At 53.3% G+C, this 15,931-nt stretch overlaps 20 non-coding genes across 20 annotated transcripts; all 20 read right to left on the bottom strand.

Annotated features, from left to right (window-relative positions):
- Positions 1-460: 460 nt before the first annotated feature.
- trnaq-uug (transfer RNA glutamine (anticodon UUG)) lies at positions 461-532 on the bottom strand. Its single transcript has one exon. It is a non-coding gene; the product is annotated as a tRNA-Gln (tRNA).
- A 262-nt stretch (positions 533-794) lies between these two features.
- On the bottom strand, positions 795-866 carry trnaq-cug (transfer RNA glutamine (anticodon CUG)). The gene has a single exon. It is a non-coding gene; the product is annotated as a tRNA-Gln (tRNA).
- Positions 867-2,050: 1,184 nt separating this feature from the next.
- On the bottom strand, positions 2,051-2,122 carry trnaq-uug (transfer RNA glutamine (anticodon UUG)). Its single transcript has one exon. It is a non-coding gene; the product is annotated as a tRNA-Gln (tRNA).
- Positions 2,123-2,384: 262 nt separating this feature from the next.
- Positions 2,385-2,456, bottom strand: trnaq-cug (transfer RNA glutamine (anticodon CUG)). Its single transcript has one exon. It is a non-coding gene; the product is annotated as a tRNA-Gln (tRNA).
- A 1,184-nt stretch (positions 2,457-3,640) lies between these two features.
- Positions 3,641-3,712, bottom strand: trnaq-uug (transfer RNA glutamine (anticodon UUG)). The gene has a single exon. It is a non-coding gene; the product is annotated as a tRNA-Gln (tRNA).
- Positions 3,713-3,974: 262 nt separating this feature from the next.
- Positions 3,975-4,046, bottom strand: trnaq-cug (transfer RNA glutamine (anticodon CUG)). Its single transcript has one exon. It is a non-coding gene; the product is annotated as a tRNA-Gln (tRNA).
- Positions 4,047-5,230: 1,184 nt separating this feature from the next.
- Positions 5,231-5,302, bottom strand: trnaq-uug (transfer RNA glutamine (anticodon UUG)). The gene has a single exon. It is a non-coding gene; the product is annotated as a tRNA-Gln (tRNA).
- A 262-nt stretch (positions 5,303-5,564) lies between these two features.
- trnaq-cug (transfer RNA glutamine (anticodon CUG)) lies at positions 5,565-5,636 on the bottom strand. The gene has a single exon. It is a non-coding gene; the product is annotated as a tRNA-Gln (tRNA).
- Positions 5,637-6,820: 1,184 nt separating this feature from the next.
- trnaq-uug (transfer RNA glutamine (anticodon UUG)) lies at positions 6,821-6,892 on the bottom strand. Its single transcript has one exon. It is a non-coding gene; the product is annotated as a tRNA-Gln (tRNA).
- Positions 6,893-7,154: 262 nt separating this feature from the next.
- trnaq-cug (transfer RNA glutamine (anticodon CUG)) lies at positions 7,155-7,226 on the bottom strand. The gene has a single exon. It is a non-coding gene; the product is annotated as a tRNA-Gln (tRNA).
- A 1,184-nt stretch (positions 7,227-8,410) lies between these two features.
- trnaq-uug (transfer RNA glutamine (anticodon UUG)) lies at positions 8,411-8,482 on the bottom strand. The gene has a single exon. It is a non-coding gene; the product is annotated as a tRNA-Gln (tRNA).
- Positions 8,483-8,744: 262 nt separating this feature from the next.
- On the bottom strand, positions 8,745-8,816 carry trnaq-cug (transfer RNA glutamine (anticodon CUG)). Its single transcript has one exon. It is a non-coding gene; the product is annotated as a tRNA-Gln (tRNA).
- A 1,184-nt stretch (positions 8,817-10,000) lies between these two features.
- trnaq-uug (transfer RNA glutamine (anticodon UUG)) lies at positions 10,001-10,072 on the bottom strand. Its single transcript has one exon. It is a non-coding gene; the product is annotated as a tRNA-Gln (tRNA).
- A 262-nt stretch (positions 10,073-10,334) lies between these two features.
- Positions 10,335-10,406, bottom strand: trnaq-cug (transfer RNA glutamine (anticodon CUG)). Its single transcript has one exon. It is a non-coding gene; the product is annotated as a tRNA-Gln (tRNA).
- Positions 10,407-11,590: 1,184 nt separating this feature from the next.
- On the bottom strand, positions 11,591-11,662 carry trnaq-uug (transfer RNA glutamine (anticodon UUG)). The gene has a single exon. It is a non-coding gene; the product is annotated as a tRNA-Gln (tRNA).
- Positions 11,663-11,924: 262 nt separating this feature from the next.
- On the bottom strand, positions 11,925-11,996 carry trnaq-cug (transfer RNA glutamine (anticodon CUG)). Its single transcript has one exon. It is a non-coding gene; the product is annotated as a tRNA-Gln (tRNA).
- A 1,184-nt stretch (positions 11,997-13,180) lies between these two features.
- trnaq-uug (transfer RNA glutamine (anticodon UUG)) lies at positions 13,181-13,252 on the bottom strand. Its single transcript has one exon. It is a non-coding gene; the product is annotated as a tRNA-Gln (tRNA).
- Positions 13,253-13,514: 262 nt separating this feature from the next.
- On the bottom strand, positions 13,515-13,586 carry trnaq-cug (transfer RNA glutamine (anticodon CUG)). Its single transcript has one exon. It is a non-coding gene; the product is annotated as a tRNA-Gln (tRNA).
- Positions 13,587-14,770: 1,184 nt separating this feature from the next.
- trnaq-uug (transfer RNA glutamine (anticodon UUG)) lies at positions 14,771-14,842 on the bottom strand. Its single transcript has one exon. It is a non-coding gene; the product is annotated as a tRNA-Gln (tRNA).
- A 262-nt stretch (positions 14,843-15,104) lies between these two features.
- Positions 15,105-15,176, bottom strand: trnaq-cug (transfer RNA glutamine (anticodon CUG)). Its single transcript has one exon. It is a non-coding gene; the product is annotated as a tRNA-Gln (tRNA).
- Between the last annotated feature and the right edge of the window lie 755 nt (positions 15,177-15,931).

The raw sequence follows: 15,931 nt of genomic DNA, 5'->3' as shown, positions 1-15,931 counted from the left end.
CCTGAAAACTGGTTGAACGGTAGGGCTCGGGGCCTGGCTTTGCCGCTCCTCTCCCTGGTAAAATTGCTGTTTCTCTGTGTCCAGCTGTTCCTGTGAATTGTTGAATCAAATTAAAGAAAAGAGCACCTGTCCAGCATGCGCCTCATTTCAATTCCTGTCACCTTTTCACCAGCTGTCTGTGGAACACAGAGAGGAGCTCCAAAAACAACACCGCTTGACTGCAGCTTGTCTCTTAATGCTGTGTCCTTCGAAGAAAACACATCCGTGGTTCAGGAGAGAGCAAAAGCAGGCACCGGTGGCGAGCTTAAGACGCCACCTCGGGATTGGCATCATCCCGTTCTGGCAGAAATGCGATGAGATCTGACTCCAAGGTGCTAAAAGGGCTGCTCTTACAATTGGCCCGTAGGCAGATTTCACTGGCGCGTCCCACATTAAACAAGGGCCGGGACGAAGCAAGTCAAGGTTCCGCCGAGATTCGAACTCGGATCGCTGGATTCAAAGTCCAGAGTGCTAGCCATTACACCACGGAACCAGCAGTGCTGCTGCCTCAGGCAGGCCTGAGCTTTCCTGCATTCACACTTGCAGCAACGCTCTCAGAATCTGGTCTCTCGCTGCTGCGTCCTTGGCAGGGAATACTTGCGTGGTACAGGGCAGAGCAAAAGCAGCTCGCGCGCTCGACGCAGGAGCATCGCAAACACTGTCGCAAGGGGAAAACCAGCCCACTTCCATCATGGGTGTGGAATTTGTGAAATCAACAGTTCTGTCGAAGACAATCGCTCACGCTGCCAGAAAGAAGGCTCCACCGAGATTTGAACTCGGATCGCTGGATTCAGAGTCCAGAGTGCTCACCGTTACACCATGGAACCCTGAGACAGCAGGGGCTGCCGAACCACTGCTCAAGGATGTTTGCCTCCTTCGTCAAGCGTGGAAACAACAACGACAAGGATCACAATGGCGACTGTGGATCTGCTGATCCAGCAGCTCGTGCACTCGGTCTTTCGCAAGTGCAACCACGCTGTCTCGGCCTGCTGCCCTGTAAGGCCGGTCGCCCTCGCCTCCGAAATCCACTTTGCCGAAGTTTTCGAAAGCAGCTCGGGCCGTGCCAGATATGCCGACCTGTCCGCGAAACCTAGTTTCTCAGCGGGAGCAGGGCTGCTGTCGGCCATGAACAACTCTGAGCCGGGCTACTGCTCGCTAATCTCTCTCACTGGCAAACTTTCAAGCTGCTGGACAATCGCCTCGCCAGCATTTCACTTTGGCTTCAGCTTTCTCACCTCACAGTTAGCCTTCCTTCTGCTAAGTACAGCTGTAGGACAAGTCGCACATCTGCAGTACAGCTGCCTATTCAAACAGCACCGCTGCTGTTTCTCTCCCTTACCGGCGGCCATCGCTGTGTCAGCGCTGCGATGAGCAATGCTTTTAAGCAAAGTGAGATCTCAGACGGACTGTGTTCAAGAGCACGTGTCCCTGGCTTTCCGGGAGTCTGCATTGTATGCACTGTTTTTGATGTCGTTGGACTGCCTTGTACGTACAAATGTCATTGTTACCGTTTTGTAGTGATTGAAACTGGGATTTGAGGTTCCTGGTTTCCCTGAAAACTGGTTGAACGGTAGGGCTCGGGGCCTGGCTTTGCCGCTCCTCTCCCTGGTAAAATTGCTGTTTCTCTGTGTCCAGCTGTTCCTGTGAATTGTTGAATCAAATTAAAGAAAAGAGCACCTGTCCAGCATGCGCCTCATTTCAATTCCTGTCACCTTTTCACCAGCTGTCTGTGGAACACAGAGAGGAGCTCCAAAAACAACACCGCTTGACTGCAGCTTGTCTCTTAATGCTGTGTCCTTCGAAGAAAACACATCCGTGGTTCAGGAGAGAGCAAAAGCAGGCACCGGTGGCGAGCTTAAGACGCCACCTCGGGATTGGCATCATCCCGTTCTGGCAGAAATGCGATGAGATCTGACTCCAAGGTGCTAAAAGGGCTGCTCTTACAATTGGCCCGTAGGCAGATTTCACTGGCGCGTCCCACATTAAACAAGGGCCGGGACGAAGCAAGTCAAGGTTCCGCCGAGATTCGAACTCGGATCGCTGGATCCAAAGTCCAGAGTGCTAGCCATTACACCACGGAACCAGCAGTGCTGCCGCCTCAGGCAGGCCTGAGCTTTCCTGCATTCACACTTGCAGCAACGCTCTCAGAATCTGGTCTCTCGCTGCTGCGTCCTTGGCAGGGAATACTTGCGTGGTACAGGGCAGAGCAAAAGCCGCTCGCGCGCTCGACGCTGGAGCATCGCAAACACTGTCGCAAGGGGAAAACCAGCCCACTTCCATCATGGGTGTGGAATTTGTGAAATCAACAGTTCTGTCGAAGACAATCGCTCACGCTGCCAGAAAGAAGGCTCCACCGAGATTTGAACTCGGATCGCTGGATTCAGAGTCCAGAGTGCTCACCGTTACACCATGGAACCCTGAGACAGCAGGGGCTGCCGAACCACTGCTCAAGGATGTTTGCCTCCTTCGTCAAGCGTGGAAACAACAACGACAAGGATCACAATGGCGACTGTGGATCTGCTGATCCAGCAGCTCGTGCACTCGGTCTTTCGCAAGTGCAACCACGCTGTCTCGGCCTGCTGCCCTGTAAGGCCGGTCGCCCTCGCCTCCGAAATCCACTTTGCCGAAGTTTTCGAAAGCAGCTCGGGCCGTGCCAGATATGCCGACCTGTCCGCGAAACCTAGTTTCTCAGCGGGAGCAGGGCTGCTGTCGGCCATGAACAACTCTGAGCCGGGCTACTGCTCGCTAATCTCTCTCACTGGCAAACTTTCAAGCTGCTGGACAATCGCCTCGCCAGCATTTCACTTTGGCTTCAGCTTTCTCACCTCACAGTTAGCCTTCCTTCTGCTAAGTACAGCTGTAGGACAAGTCGCACATCTGCAGTACAGCTGCCTATTCAAACAGCACCGCTGCTGTTTCTCTCCCTTACCGGCGGCCATCGCTGTGTCAGCGCTGCGATGAGCAATGCTTTTAAGCAAAGTGAGATCTCAGACGGACTGTGTTCAAGAGCACGTGTCCCTGGCTTTCCGGGAGTCTGCATTGTATGCACTGTTTTTGATGTCGTTGGACTGCCTTGTACGTACAAATGTCATTGTTACCGTTTTGTAGTGATTGAAACTGGGATTTGAGGTTCCTGGTTTCCCTGAAAACTGGTTGAACGGTAGGGCTCGGGGCCTGGCTTTGCCGCTCCTCTCCCTGGTAAAATTGCTGTTTCTCTGTGTCCAGCTGTTCCTGTGAATTGTTGAATCAAATTAAAGAAAAGAGCACCTGTCCAGCATGCGCCTCATTTCAATTCCTGTCACCTTTTCACCAGCTGTCTGTGGAACACAGAGAGGAGCTCCAAAAACAACACCGCTTGACTGCAGCTTGTCTCTTAATGCTGTGTCCTTCGAAGAAAACACATCCGTGGTTCAGGAGAGAGCAAAAGCAGGCACCGGTGGCGAGCTTAAGACGCCACCTCGGGATTGGCATCATCCCGTTCTGGCAGAAATGCGATGAGATCTGACTCCAAGGTGCTAAAAGGGCTGCTCTTACAATTGGCCCGTAGGCAGATTTCACTGGCGCGTCCCACATTAAACAAGGGCCGGGACGAAGCAAGTCAAGGTTCCGCCGAGATTCGAACTCGGATCGCTGGATTCAAAGTCCAGAGTGCTAGCCATTACACCACGGAACCAGCAGTGCTGCTGCCTCAGGCAGGCCTGAGCTTTCCTGCATTCACACTTGCAGCAACGCTCTCAGAATCTGGTCTCTCGCTGCTGCGTCCTTGGCAGGGAATACTTGCGTGGTACAGGGCAGAGCAAAAGCAGCTCGCGCGCTCGACGCAGGAGCATCGCAAACACTGTCGCAAGGGGAAAACCAGCCCACTTCCATCATGGGTGTGGAATTTGTGAAATCAACAGTTCTGTCGAAGACAATCGCTCACGCTGCCAGAAAGAAGGCTCCACCGAGATTTGAACTCGGATCGCTGGATTCAGAGTCCAGAGTGCTCACCGTTACACCATGGAACCCTGAGACAGCAGGGGCTGCCGAACCACTGCTCAAGGATGTTTGCCTCCTTCGTCAAGCGTGGAAACAACAACGACAAGGATCACAATGGCGACTGTGGATCTGCTGATCCAGCAGCTCGTGCACTCGGTCTTTCGCAAGTGCAACCACGCTGTCTCGGCCTGCTGCCCTGTAAGGCCGGTCGCCCTCGCCTCCGAAATCCACTTTGCCGAAGTTTTCGAAAGCAGCTCGGGCCGTGCCAGATATGCCGACCTGTCCGCGAAACCTAGTTTCTCAGCGGGAGCAGGGCTGCTGTCGGCCATGAACAACTCTGAGCCGGGCTACTGCTCGCTAATCTCTCTCACTGGCAAACTTTCAAGCTGCTGGACAATCGCCTCGCCAGCATTTCACTTTGGCTTCAGCTTTCTCACCTCACAGTTAGCCTTCCTTCTGCTAAGTACAGCTGTAGGACAAGTCGCACATCTGCAGTACAGCTGCCTATTCAAACAGCACCGCTGCTGTTTCTCTCCCTTACCGGCGGCCATCGCTGTGTCAGCGCTGCGATGAGCAATGCTTTTAAGCAAAGTGAGATCTCAGACGGACTGTGTTCAAGAGCACGTGTCCCTGGCTTTCCGGGAGTCTGCATTGTATGCACTGTTTTTGATGTCGTTGGACTGCCTTGTACGTACAAATGTCATTGTTACCGTTTTGTAGTGATTGAAACTGGGATTTGAGGTTCCTGGTTTCCCTGAAAACTGGTTGAACGGTAGGGCTCGGGGCCTGGCTTTGCCGCTCCTCTCCCTGGTAAAATTGCTGTTTCTCTGTGTCCAGCTGTTCCTGTGAATTGTTGAATCAAATTAAAGAAAAGAGCACCTGTCCAGCATGCGCCTCATTTCAATTCCTGTCACCTTTTCACCAGCTGTCTGTGGAACACAGAGAGGAGCTCCAAAAACAACACCGCTTGACTGCAGCTTGTCTCTTAATGCTGTGTCCTTCGAAGAAAACACATCCGTGGTTCAGGAGAGAGCAAAAGCAGGCACCGGTGGCGAGCTTAAGACGCCACCTCGGGATTGGCATCATCCCGTTCTGGCAGAAATGCGATGAGATCTGACTCCAAGGTGCTAAAAGGGCTGCTCTTACAATTGGCCCGTAGGCAGATTTCACTGGCGCGTCCCACATTAAACAAGGGCCGGGACGAAGCAAGTCAAGGTTCCGCCGAGATTCGAACTCGGATCGCTGGATCCAAAGTCCAGAGTGCTAGCCATTACACCACGGAACCAGCAGTGCTGCCGCCGCAGGCAGGCCTGAGCTTTCCTGCATTCACACTTGCAGCAACGCTCTCAGAATCTGGTCTCTCGCTGCTGCGTCCTTGGCAGGGAATACTTGCGTGGTACAGGGCAGAGCAAAAGCAGCTCGCGCGCTCGACGCTGGAGCATCGCAAACACTGTCGCAAGGGGAAAACCAGCCCACTTCCATCATGGGTGTGGAATTTGTGAAATCAACAGTTCTGTCGAAGACAATCGCTCACGCTGCCAGAAAGAAGGCTCCACCGAGATTTGAACTCGGATCGCTGGATTCAGAGTTCAGAGTGCTCACCGTTACACCACGGAACCCTGAGACAGCAGGGGCTGCCGAACCACTGCTCAAGGATGTTTGCCTCCTTCGTCAAGCGTGGAAACAACAACGACAAGGATCACAATGGCGACTGTGGATCTGCTGATCCAGCAGCTCGTGCACTCGGTCTTTCGCAAGTGCAACCACGCTGTCTCGGCCTGCTGCCCTGTAAGGCCGGTCGCCCTCGCCTCCGAAATCCACTTTGCCGAAGTTTTCGAAAGCAGCTCGGGCCGTGCCAGATATGCCGACCTGTCCGCGAAACCTAGTTTCTCAGCGGGAGCAGGGCTGCTGTCGGCCATGAACAACTCTGAGCCGGGCTACTGCTCGCTAATCTCTCTCACTGGCAAACTTTCAAGCTGCTGGACAATCGCCTCGCCAGCATTTCACTTTGGCTTCAGCTTTCTCACCTCACAGTTAGCCTTCCTTCTGCTAAGTACAGCTGTAGGACAAGTCGCACATCTGCAGTACAGCTGCCTATTCAAACAGCACCGCTGCTGTTTCTCTCCCTTACCGGCGGCCATCGCTGTGTCAGCGCTGCGATGAGCAATGCTTTTAAGCAAAGTGAGATCTCAGACGGACTGTGTTCAAGAGCACGTGTCCCTGGCTTTCCGGGAGTCTGCATTGTATGCACTGTTTTTGATGTCGTTGGACTGCCTTGTACGTACAAATGTCATTGTTACCGTTTTGTAGTGATTGAAACTGGGATTTGAGGTTCCTGGTTTCCCTGAAAACTGGTTGAACGGTAGGGCTCGGGGCCTGGCTTTGCCGCTCCTCTCCCTGGTAAAATTGCTGTTTCTCTGTGTCCAGCTGTTCCTGTGAATTGTTGAATCAAATTAAAGAAAAGAGCACCTGTCCAGCATGCGCCTCATTTCAATTCCTGTCACCTTTTCACCAGCTGTCTGTGGAACACAGAGAGGAGCTCCAAAAACAACACCGCTTGACTGCAGCTTGTCTCTTAATGCTGTGTCCTTCGAAGAAAACACATCCGTGGTTCAGGAGAGAGCAAAAGCAGGCACCGGTGGCGAGCTTAAGACGCCACCTCGGGATTGGCATCATCCCGTTCTGGCAGAAATGCGATGAGATCTGACTCCAAGGTGCGAAAAGGGCTGCTCTTACAATTGGCCCGTAGGCAGATTTCACTGGCGCGTCCCACATTAAACAAGGGCCGGGACGAAGCAAGTCAAGGTTCCGCCGAGATTCGAACTCGGATCGCTGGATCCAAAGTCCAGAGTGCTAGCCATTACACCACGGAACCAGCAGTGCTGCCGCCTCAGGCAGGCCTGAGCTTTCCTGCATTCACACTTGCAGCAACACTCTCAGAATCTGGTCTCTCGCTGCTGCGTCCTTGGCAGGGAATACTTGCGTGGTACAGGGCAGAGCAAAAGCAGCTCGCGCGCTCGACGCAGGAGCATCGCAAACACTGTCGCAAGGGGAAAACCAGCCCACTTCCATCATGGGTGTGGAATTTGTGAAATCAACAGTTCTGTCGAAGACAATCGCTCACGCTGCCAGAAAGAAGGCTCCACCGAGATTTGAACTCGGATCGCTGGATTCAGAGTCCAGAGTGCTCACCGTTACACCATGGAACCCTGAGACAGCAGGGGCTGCCGAACCACTGCTCAAGGATGTTTGCCTCCTTCGTCAAGCGTGGAAACAACAACGACAAGGATCACAATGGCGACTGTGGATCTGCTGATCCAGCAGCTCGTGCACTCGGTCTTTCGCAAGTGCAACCACGCTGTCTCGGCCTGCTGCCCTGTAAGGCCGGTCGCCCTCGCCTCCGAAATCCACTTTGCCGAAGTTTTCGAAAGCAGCTCGGGCCGTGCCAGATATGCCGACCTGTCCGCGAAACCTAGTTTCTCAGCGGGAGCAGGGCTGCTGTCGGCCATGAACAACTCTGAGCCGGGCTACTGCTCGCTAATCTCTCTCACTGGCAAACTTTCAAGCTGCTGGACAATCGCCTCGCCAGCATTTCACTTTGGCTTCAGCTTTCTCACCTCACAGTTAGCCTTCCTTCTGCTAAGTACAGCTGTAGGACAAGTCGCACATCTGCAGTACAGCTGCCTATTCAAACAGCACCGCTGCTGTTTCTCTCCCTTACCGGCGGCCATCGCTGTGTCAGCGCTGCGATGAGCAATGCTTTTAAGCAAAGTGAGATCTCAGACGGACTGTGTTCAAGAGCACGTGTCCCTGGCTTTCCGGGAGTCTGCATTGTATGCACTGTTTTTGATGTCGTTGGACTGCCTTGTACGTACAAATGTCATTGTTACCGTTTTGTAGTGATTGAAACTGGGATTTGAGGTTCCTGGTTTCCCTGAAAACTGGTTGAACGGTAGGGCTCGGGGCCTGGCTTTGCCGCTCCTCTCCCTGGTAAAATTGCTGTTTCTCTGTGTCCAGCTGTTCCTGTGAATTGTTGAATCAAATTAAAGAAAAGAGCACCTGTCCAGCATGCGCCTCATTTCAATTCCTGTCACCTTTTCACCAGCTGTCTGTGGAACACAGAGAGGAGCTCCAAAAACAACACCGCTTGACTGCAGCTTGTCTCTTAATGCTGTGTCCTTCGAAGAAAACACATCCGTGGTTCAGGAGAGAGCAAAAGCAGGCACCGGTGGCGAGCTTAAGACGCCACCTCGGGATTGGCATCATCCCGTTCTGGCAGAAATGCGATGAGATCTGACTCCAAGGTGCTAAAAGGGCTGCTCTTACAATTGGCCCGTAGGCAGATTTCACTGGCGCGTCCCACATTAAACAAGGGCCGGGACGAAGCAAGTCAAGGTTCCGCCGAGATTCGAACTCGGATCGCTGGATTCAAAGTCCAGAGTGCTAGCCATTACACCACGGAACCAGCAGTGCTGCCGCCTCAGGCAGGCCTGAGCTTTCCTGCATTCACACTTGCAGCAACACTCTCAGAATCTGGTCTCTCGCTGCTGCGTCCTTGGCAGGGAATACTTGCGTGGTACAGGGCAGAGCAAAAGCAGCTCGCGCGCTCGACGCAGGAGCATCGCAAACACTGTCGCAAGGGGAAAACCAGCCCACTTCCATCATGGGTGTGGAATTTGTGAAATCAACAGTTCTGTCGAAGACAATCGCTCACGCTGCCAGAAAGAAGGCTCCACCGAGATTTGAACTCGGATCGCTGGATTCAGAGTCCAGAGTGCTCACCGTTACACCATGGAACCCTGAGACAGCAGGGGCTGCCGAACCACTGCTCAAGGATGTTTGCCTCCTTCGTCAAGCGTGGAAACAACAACGACAAGGATCACAATGGCGACTGTGGATCTGCTGATCCAGCAGCTCGTGCACTCGGTCTTTCGCAAGTGCAACCACGCTGTCTCGGCCTGCTGCCCTGTAAGGCCGGTCGCCCTCGCCTCCGAAATCCACTTTGCCGAAGTTTTCGAAAGCAGCTCGGGCCGTGCCAGATATGCCGACCTGTCCGCGAAACCTAGTTTCTCAGCGGGAGCAGGGCTGCTGTCGGCCATGAACAACTCTGAGCCGGGCTACTGCTCGCTAATCTCTCTCACTGGCAAACTTTCAAGCTGCTGGACAATCGCCTCGCCAGCATTTCACTTTGGCTTCAGCTTTCTCACCTCACAGTTAGCCTTCCTTCTGCTAAGTACAGCTGTAGGACAAGTCGCACATCTGCAGTACAGCTGCCTATTCAAACAGCACCGCTGCTGTTTCTCTCCCTTACCGGCGGCCATCGCTGTGTCAGCGCTGCGATGAGCAATGCTTTTAAGCAAAGTGAGATCTCAGACGGACTGTGTTCAAGAGCACGTGTCCCTGGCTTTCCGGGAGTCTGCATTGTATGCACTGTTTTTGATGTCGTTGGACTGCCTTGTACGTACAAATGTCATTGTTACCGTTTTGTAGTGATTGAAACTGGGATTTGAGGTTCCTGGTTTCCCTGAAAACTGGTTGAACGGTAGGGCTCGGGGCCTGGCTTTGCCGCTCCTCTCCCTGGTAAAATTGCTGTTTCTCTGTGTCCAGCTGTTCCTGTGAATTGTTGAATCAAATTAAAGAAAAGAGCACCTGTCCAGCATGCGCCTCATTTCAATTCCTGTCACCTTTTCACCAGCTGTCTGTGGAACACAGAGAGGAGCTCCAAAAACAACACCGCTTGACTGCAGCTTGTCTCTTAATGCTGTGTCCTTCGAAGAAAACACATCCGTGGTTCAGGAGAGAGCAAAAGCAGGCACCGGTGGCGAGCTTAAGACGCCACCTCGGGATTGGCATCATCCCGTTCTGGCAGAAATGCGATGAGATCTGACTCCAAGGTGCTAAAAGGGCTGCTCTTACAATTGGCCCGTAGGCAGATTTCACTGGCGCGTCCCACATTAAACAAGGGCCGGGACGAAGCAAGTCAAGGTTCCGCCGAGATTCGAACTCGGATCGCTGGATCCAAAGTCCAGAGTGCTAGCCATTACACCACGGAACCAGCAGTGCTGCCGCCTCAGGCAGGCCTGAGCTTTCCTGCATTCACACTTGCAGCAACTCTCTCAGAATCTGGTCTCTCGCTGCTGCGTCCTTGGCAGGGAATACTTGCGTGGTACAGGGCAGAGCAAAAGCAGCTCGCGCGCTCGACGCAGGAGCATCGCAAACACTGTCGCAAGGGGAAAACCAGCCCACTTCCATCATGGGTGTGGAATTTGTGAAATCAACAGTTCTGTCGAAGACAATCGCTCACGCTGCCAGAAAGAAGGCTCCACCGAGATTTGAACTCGGATCGCTGGATTCAGAGTCCAGAGTGCTCACCGTTACACCATGGAACCCTGAGACAGCAGGGGCTGCCGAACCACTGCTCAAGGATGTTTGCCTCCTTCGTCAAGCGTGGAAACAACAACGACAAGGATCACAATGGCGACTGTGGATCTGCTGATCCAGCAGCTCGTGCACTCGGTCTTTCGCAAGTGCAACCACGCTGTCTCGGCCTGCTGCCCTGTAAGGCCGGTTGCCCTCCCCTCCGAAATCCACTTTGCCGAAGTTTTCGAAAGCAGCTCGGGCCGTGCCAGATATGCCGACCTGTCCGCGAAACCTAGTTTCTCAGCGGGAGCAGGGCTGCTGTCGGCCATGAACAACTCTGAGCCGGGCTACTGCTCGCTAATCTCTCTCACTGGCAAACTTTCAAGCTGCTGGACAATCGCCTCGCCAGCATTTCACTTTGGCTTCAGCTTTCTCACCTCACAGTTAGCCTTCCTTCTGCTAAGTACAGCTGTAGGACAAGTCGCACATCTGCAGTACAGCTGCCTATTCAAACAGCACCGCTGCTGTTTCTCTCCCTTACCGGCGGCCATCGCTGTGTCAGCGCTGCGATGAGCAATGCTTTTAAGCAAAGTGAGATCTCAGACGGACTGTGTTCAAGAGCACGTGTCCCTGGCTTTCCGGGAGTCTGCATTGTATGCACTGTTTTTGATGTCGTTGGACTGCCTTGTACGTACAAATGTCATTGTTACCGTTTTGTAGTGATTGAAACTGGGATTTGAGGTTCCTGGTTTCCCTGAAAACTGGTTGAACGGTAGGGCTCGGGGCCTGGCTTTGCCGCTCCTCTCCCTGGTAAAATTGCTGTTTCTCTGTGTCCAGCTGTTCCTGTGAATTGTTGAATCAAATTAAAGAAAAGAGCACCTGTCCAGCATGCGCCTCATTTCAATTCCTGTCACCTTTTCACCAGCTGTCTGTGGAACACAGAGAGGAGCTCCAAAAACAACACCGCTTGACTGCAGCTTGTCTCTTAATGCTGTGTCCTTCGAAGAAAACACATCCGTGGTTCAGGAGAGAGCAAAAGCAGGCACCGGTGGCGAGCTTAAGACGCCACCTCGGGATTGGCATCATCCCGTTCTGGCAGAAATGCGATGAGATCTGACTCCAAGGTGCTAAAAGGGCTGCTTTTACAATTGGCCCGTAGGGGGATTTCACTGGTGCGTCCCACATTAAATAAGGGCCGGGACGAAGCAAGTCAAGGTTCCGCCGAGATTCGAACTCGGATCGCTGGATTCAAAGTCCAGAGTGCTAGCCATTACACCACGGAACCAGCAGTGCTGCCGCCTCAGGCAGGTCTGAGCTTTCCTGCATTCACACTTGCAGCAACGCTCTCAGAATCTGGTCTCTCGCTGCTGCGTCCTTGGCAGGGAATACTTGCGTGGTACAGGGCAGAGCAAAAGCAGCTCGCGCGCTCGACGCAGGAGCATCGCAAACACTGTCGCAAGGGGAAAACCAGCCCACTTCCATCATGGGTGTGGAATTTGTGAAATCAACAGTTCTGTCGAAGACAATCGCTCACGCTGCCAGAAAGAAGGCTCCACCGAGATTTGAACTCGGATCGCTGGATTCAGAGTCCAGAGTGCTCACCATTACACCATGGAACCCTGAGAGAGCAGGGGTCGCCGAGCCACTGCTCAAGGATGTTTGCCTCCTTCGTCAAGCGTGGAAACAACAACGACAAGGATCACAATGGCGACTGTGGATCTGCTGATCCAGCAGCTCGTGCACTCGGTCTTTCGCAAGTGCAACCACGCTGTCTCGGCCTGCTGCCCTGTAAGGCCGGTTGCCCTCGCCTCCGAAATCCACTTTGCCGAAGTTTTCGAAAGCAGCTCGGGCCGTGCCAGATATGCCGACCTGTCCGCGAAACCTAGTTTCTCAGCGGGAGCAGGGCTGCTGTCGGCCATGAACAACTCTGAGCCGGGCTACTGCTCGCTAATCTCTCTCACTGGCAAACTTTCAAGCTGCTGGACAATCGCCTCGCCAGCATTTCACTTTGGCTTCAGCTTTCTCACCTCACAGTTAGCCTTCCTTCTGCTAAGTACAGCTGTAGGACAAGTCGCACATCTGCAGTACAGCTGCCTATTCAAACAGCACCGCTGCTGTTTCTCTCCCTTACCGGCGGCCATCGCTGTGTCAGCGCTGCGATGAGCAATGCTTTTAAGCAAAGTGAGATCTCAGACGGACTGTGTTCAAGAGCACGTGTCCCTGGCTTTCCGGGAGTCTGCATTGTATGCACTGTTTTTGATGTCGTTGGACTGCCTTGTACGTACAAATGTCATTGTTACCGTTTTGTAGTGATTGAAACTGGGATTTGAGGTTCCTGGTTTCCCTGAAAACTGGTTGAACGGTAGGGCTCGGGGCCTGGCTTTGCCGCTCCTCTCCCTGGTAAAATTGCGGTTTCTCTGTGTCCAGCTGTTCCTGTGAATTGTTGAATCAAATTAAAGAAAAGAGCACCTGTCCAGCATGCGCCTCATTTCAATTCCTGTCACCTTTTCACCAGCTGTCTGTGGAACACAGAGAGGAGCTCCAAAAACAACACCGCTTGACTGCAGCTTGTCTCTTAATGCTGTGTCCTTCGAAGAAAACACATCCGTGGTTCAGGAGAGAGCAAAAGCAGGCACCGGTGGCGAGCTTAAGACGCCACCTCGGGATTGGCATCATCCCGTTCTGGCAGAAATGCGATGAGATCTGACTCCAAGGTGCTAAAAGGGCTGCTCTTACAATTGGCCCGTAGGCAGATTTCACTGGCGCGTCCCACATTAAACAAGGGCCGGGACGAAGCAAGTCAAGGTTCCGCCGAGATTTGAACTCGGATCGCTGGATTCAAAGTCCAGAGTGCTAGCCATTACACCACGGAACCAGCAGTGCTGCCGCCTCAGGCAGGCCTGAGCTTTCCTGCATTCACACTTGCAGCAACACTCTCAGAATCTGGTCTCTCGCTGCTGCGTCCTTGGCAGGGAATACTTGCGTGGTACAGGGCAGAGCAAAAGCAGCTCGCGCGCTCGACGCAGGAGCATCGCAAACACTGTCGCAAGGGGAAAACCAGCCCACTTCCATCATGGGTGTGGAATTTGTGAAATCAACAGTTCTGTCGAAGACAATCGCTCACGCTGCCAGAAAGAAGGCTCCACCGAGATTTGAACTCGGATCGCTGGATTCAGAGTCCAGAGTGCTCACCGTTACACCATGGAACCCTGAGACAGCCGGGGCTGCCGAACCACTGCTCAAGGATGTTTGCCTCCTTCGTCAAGCGTGGAAACAACAACGACAAGGATCACAATGGCGACTGTGGATCTGCTGATCCAGCAGCTCGTGCACTCGGTCTTTCGCAAGTGCAACCACGCTGTCTCGGCCTGCTGCCCTGTAAGGCCGGTCGCCCTCGCCTCCGAAATCCACTTTGCCGAAGTTTTCGAAAGCAGCTCGGGCCGTGCCAGATATGCCGACCTGTCCGCGAAACCTAGTTTCTCAGCGGGAGCAGGGCTGCTGTCGGCCATGAACAACTCTGAGCCGGGCTACTGCTCGCTAATCTCTCTCACTGGCAAACTTTCAAGCTGCTGGACAATCGCCTCGCCAGCATTTCACTTTGGCTTCAGCTTTCTCACCTCACAGTTAGCCTTCCTTCTGCTAAGTACAGCTGTAGGACAAGTCGCACATCTGCAGTACAGCTGCCTATTCAAACAGCACCGCTGCTGTTTCTCTCCCTTACCGGCGGCCATCGCTGTGTCAGCGCTGCGATGAGCAATGCTTTTAAGCAAAGTGAGATCTCAGACGGACTGTGTTCAAGAGCACGTGTCCCTGGCTTTCCGGGAGTCTGCATTGTATGCACTGTTTTTGATGTCGTTGGACTGCCTTGTACGTACAAATGTCATTGTTACCGTTTTGTAGTGATTGAAACTGGGATTTGAGGTTCCTGGTTTCCCTGAAAACTGGTTGAACGGTAGGGCTCGGGGCCTGGCTTTGCCGCTCCTCTCCCTGGTAAAATTGCGGTTTCTCTGTGTCCAGCTGTTCCTGTGAATTGTTGAATCAAATTAAAGAAAAGAGCACCTGTCCAGCATGCGCCTCATTTCAATTCCTGTCACCTTTTCACCAGCTGTCTGTGGAACACAGAGAGGAGCTCCAAAAACAACACCGCTTGACTGCAGCTTGTCTCTTAATGCTGTGTCCTTCGAAGAAAACACATCCGTGGTTCAGGAGAGAGCAAAAGCAGGCACCGGTGGCGAGCTTAAGACGCCACCTCGGGATTGGCATCATCCCGTTCTGGCAGAAATGCGATGAGATCTGACTCCAAGGTGCTAAAAGGGCTGCTCTTACAATTGGCCCGTAGGCAGATTTCACTGGCGCGTCCCACATTAAACAAGGGCCGGGACGAAGCAAGTCAAGGTTCCGCCGAGATTCGAACTCGGATCGCTGGATTCAAAGTCCAGAGTGCTAGCCATTACACCACGGAACCAGCAGTGCTGCCGCCTCAGGCAGGCCTGAGCTTTCCTGCATTCACACTTGCAGCAACGCTCTCAGAATCTGGTCTCTCGCTGCTGCGTCCTTGGCAGGGAATACTTGCGTGGTACAGGGCAGAGCAAAAGCAGCTCGCGCGCTCGACGCAGGAGCATCGCAAACACTGTCGCAAGGGGAAAACCAGCCCACTTCCATCATGGGTGTGGAATTTGTGAAATCAACAGTTCTGTCGAAGACAATCGCTCACGCTGCCAGAAAGAAGGCTCCACCGAGATTTGAACTCGGATCGCTGGATTCAGAGTCCAGAGTGCTCACCATTACACCATGGAACCCTGAGACAGCAGGGGCTGCCGAACCACTGCTCAAGGATGTTTGCCTCCTTCGTCAAGCGTGGAAACAACAACGACAAGGATCACAATGGCGACTGTGGATCTGCTGATCCAGCAGCTCGTGCACTCGGTCTTTCGCAAGTGCAACCACGCTGTCTCGGCCTGCTGCCCTGTAAGGCCGGTCGCCCTCGCCTCCGAAATCCACTTTGCCGAAGTTTTCGAAAGCAGCTCGGGCCGTGCCAGATATGCCGACCTGTCCGCGAAACCTAGTTTCTCAGCGGGAGCAGGGCTGCTGTCGGCCATGAACAACTCTGAGCCGGGCTACTGCTCGCTAATCTCTCTCACTGGCAAACTTTCAAGCTGCTGGACAATCGCCTCGCCAGCATTTCACTTTGGCTTCAGCTTTCTCACCTCACAGTTAGCCTTCCTTCTGCTAAGTACAGCTGTAGGACAAGTCGCACATCTGCAGTACAGCTGCCTATTCAAACAGCACCGCTGCTGTTTCTCTCCCTTACCGGCGGCCATCGCTGTGTCAGCGCTGCGATGAGCAATGCTTTTAAGCAAAGTGAGATCTCAGACGGACTGTGTTCAAGAGCACGTGTCCCTGGCTTTCCGGGAGTCTGCATTGTATGCACTGTTTTTGATGTCGTTGGACTGCCTTGTACGTACAAATGTCATTGTTACCGTTTTGTAGTGATTGAAACTGGGATTTGAGGTTCCTGGTTTCCCTGAAAACTGGTTGAACGGTAGGGCTCGGG

Source organism: Chiloscyllium punctatum, chromosome 21 (assembly GCF_047496795.1).
Source record: "Chiloscyllium punctatum isolate Juve2018m chromosome 21, sChiPun1.3, whole genome shotgun sequence".
Classification (NCBI taxonomy): domain Eukaryota; kingdom Metazoa; phylum Chordata; class Chondrichthyes; order Orectolobiformes; family Hemiscylliidae; genus Chiloscyllium; species Chiloscyllium punctatum.
Note: the sequence above shows the minus strand (reverse complement) of the source record. Positions and strands in the feature narration are given on the sequence as shown.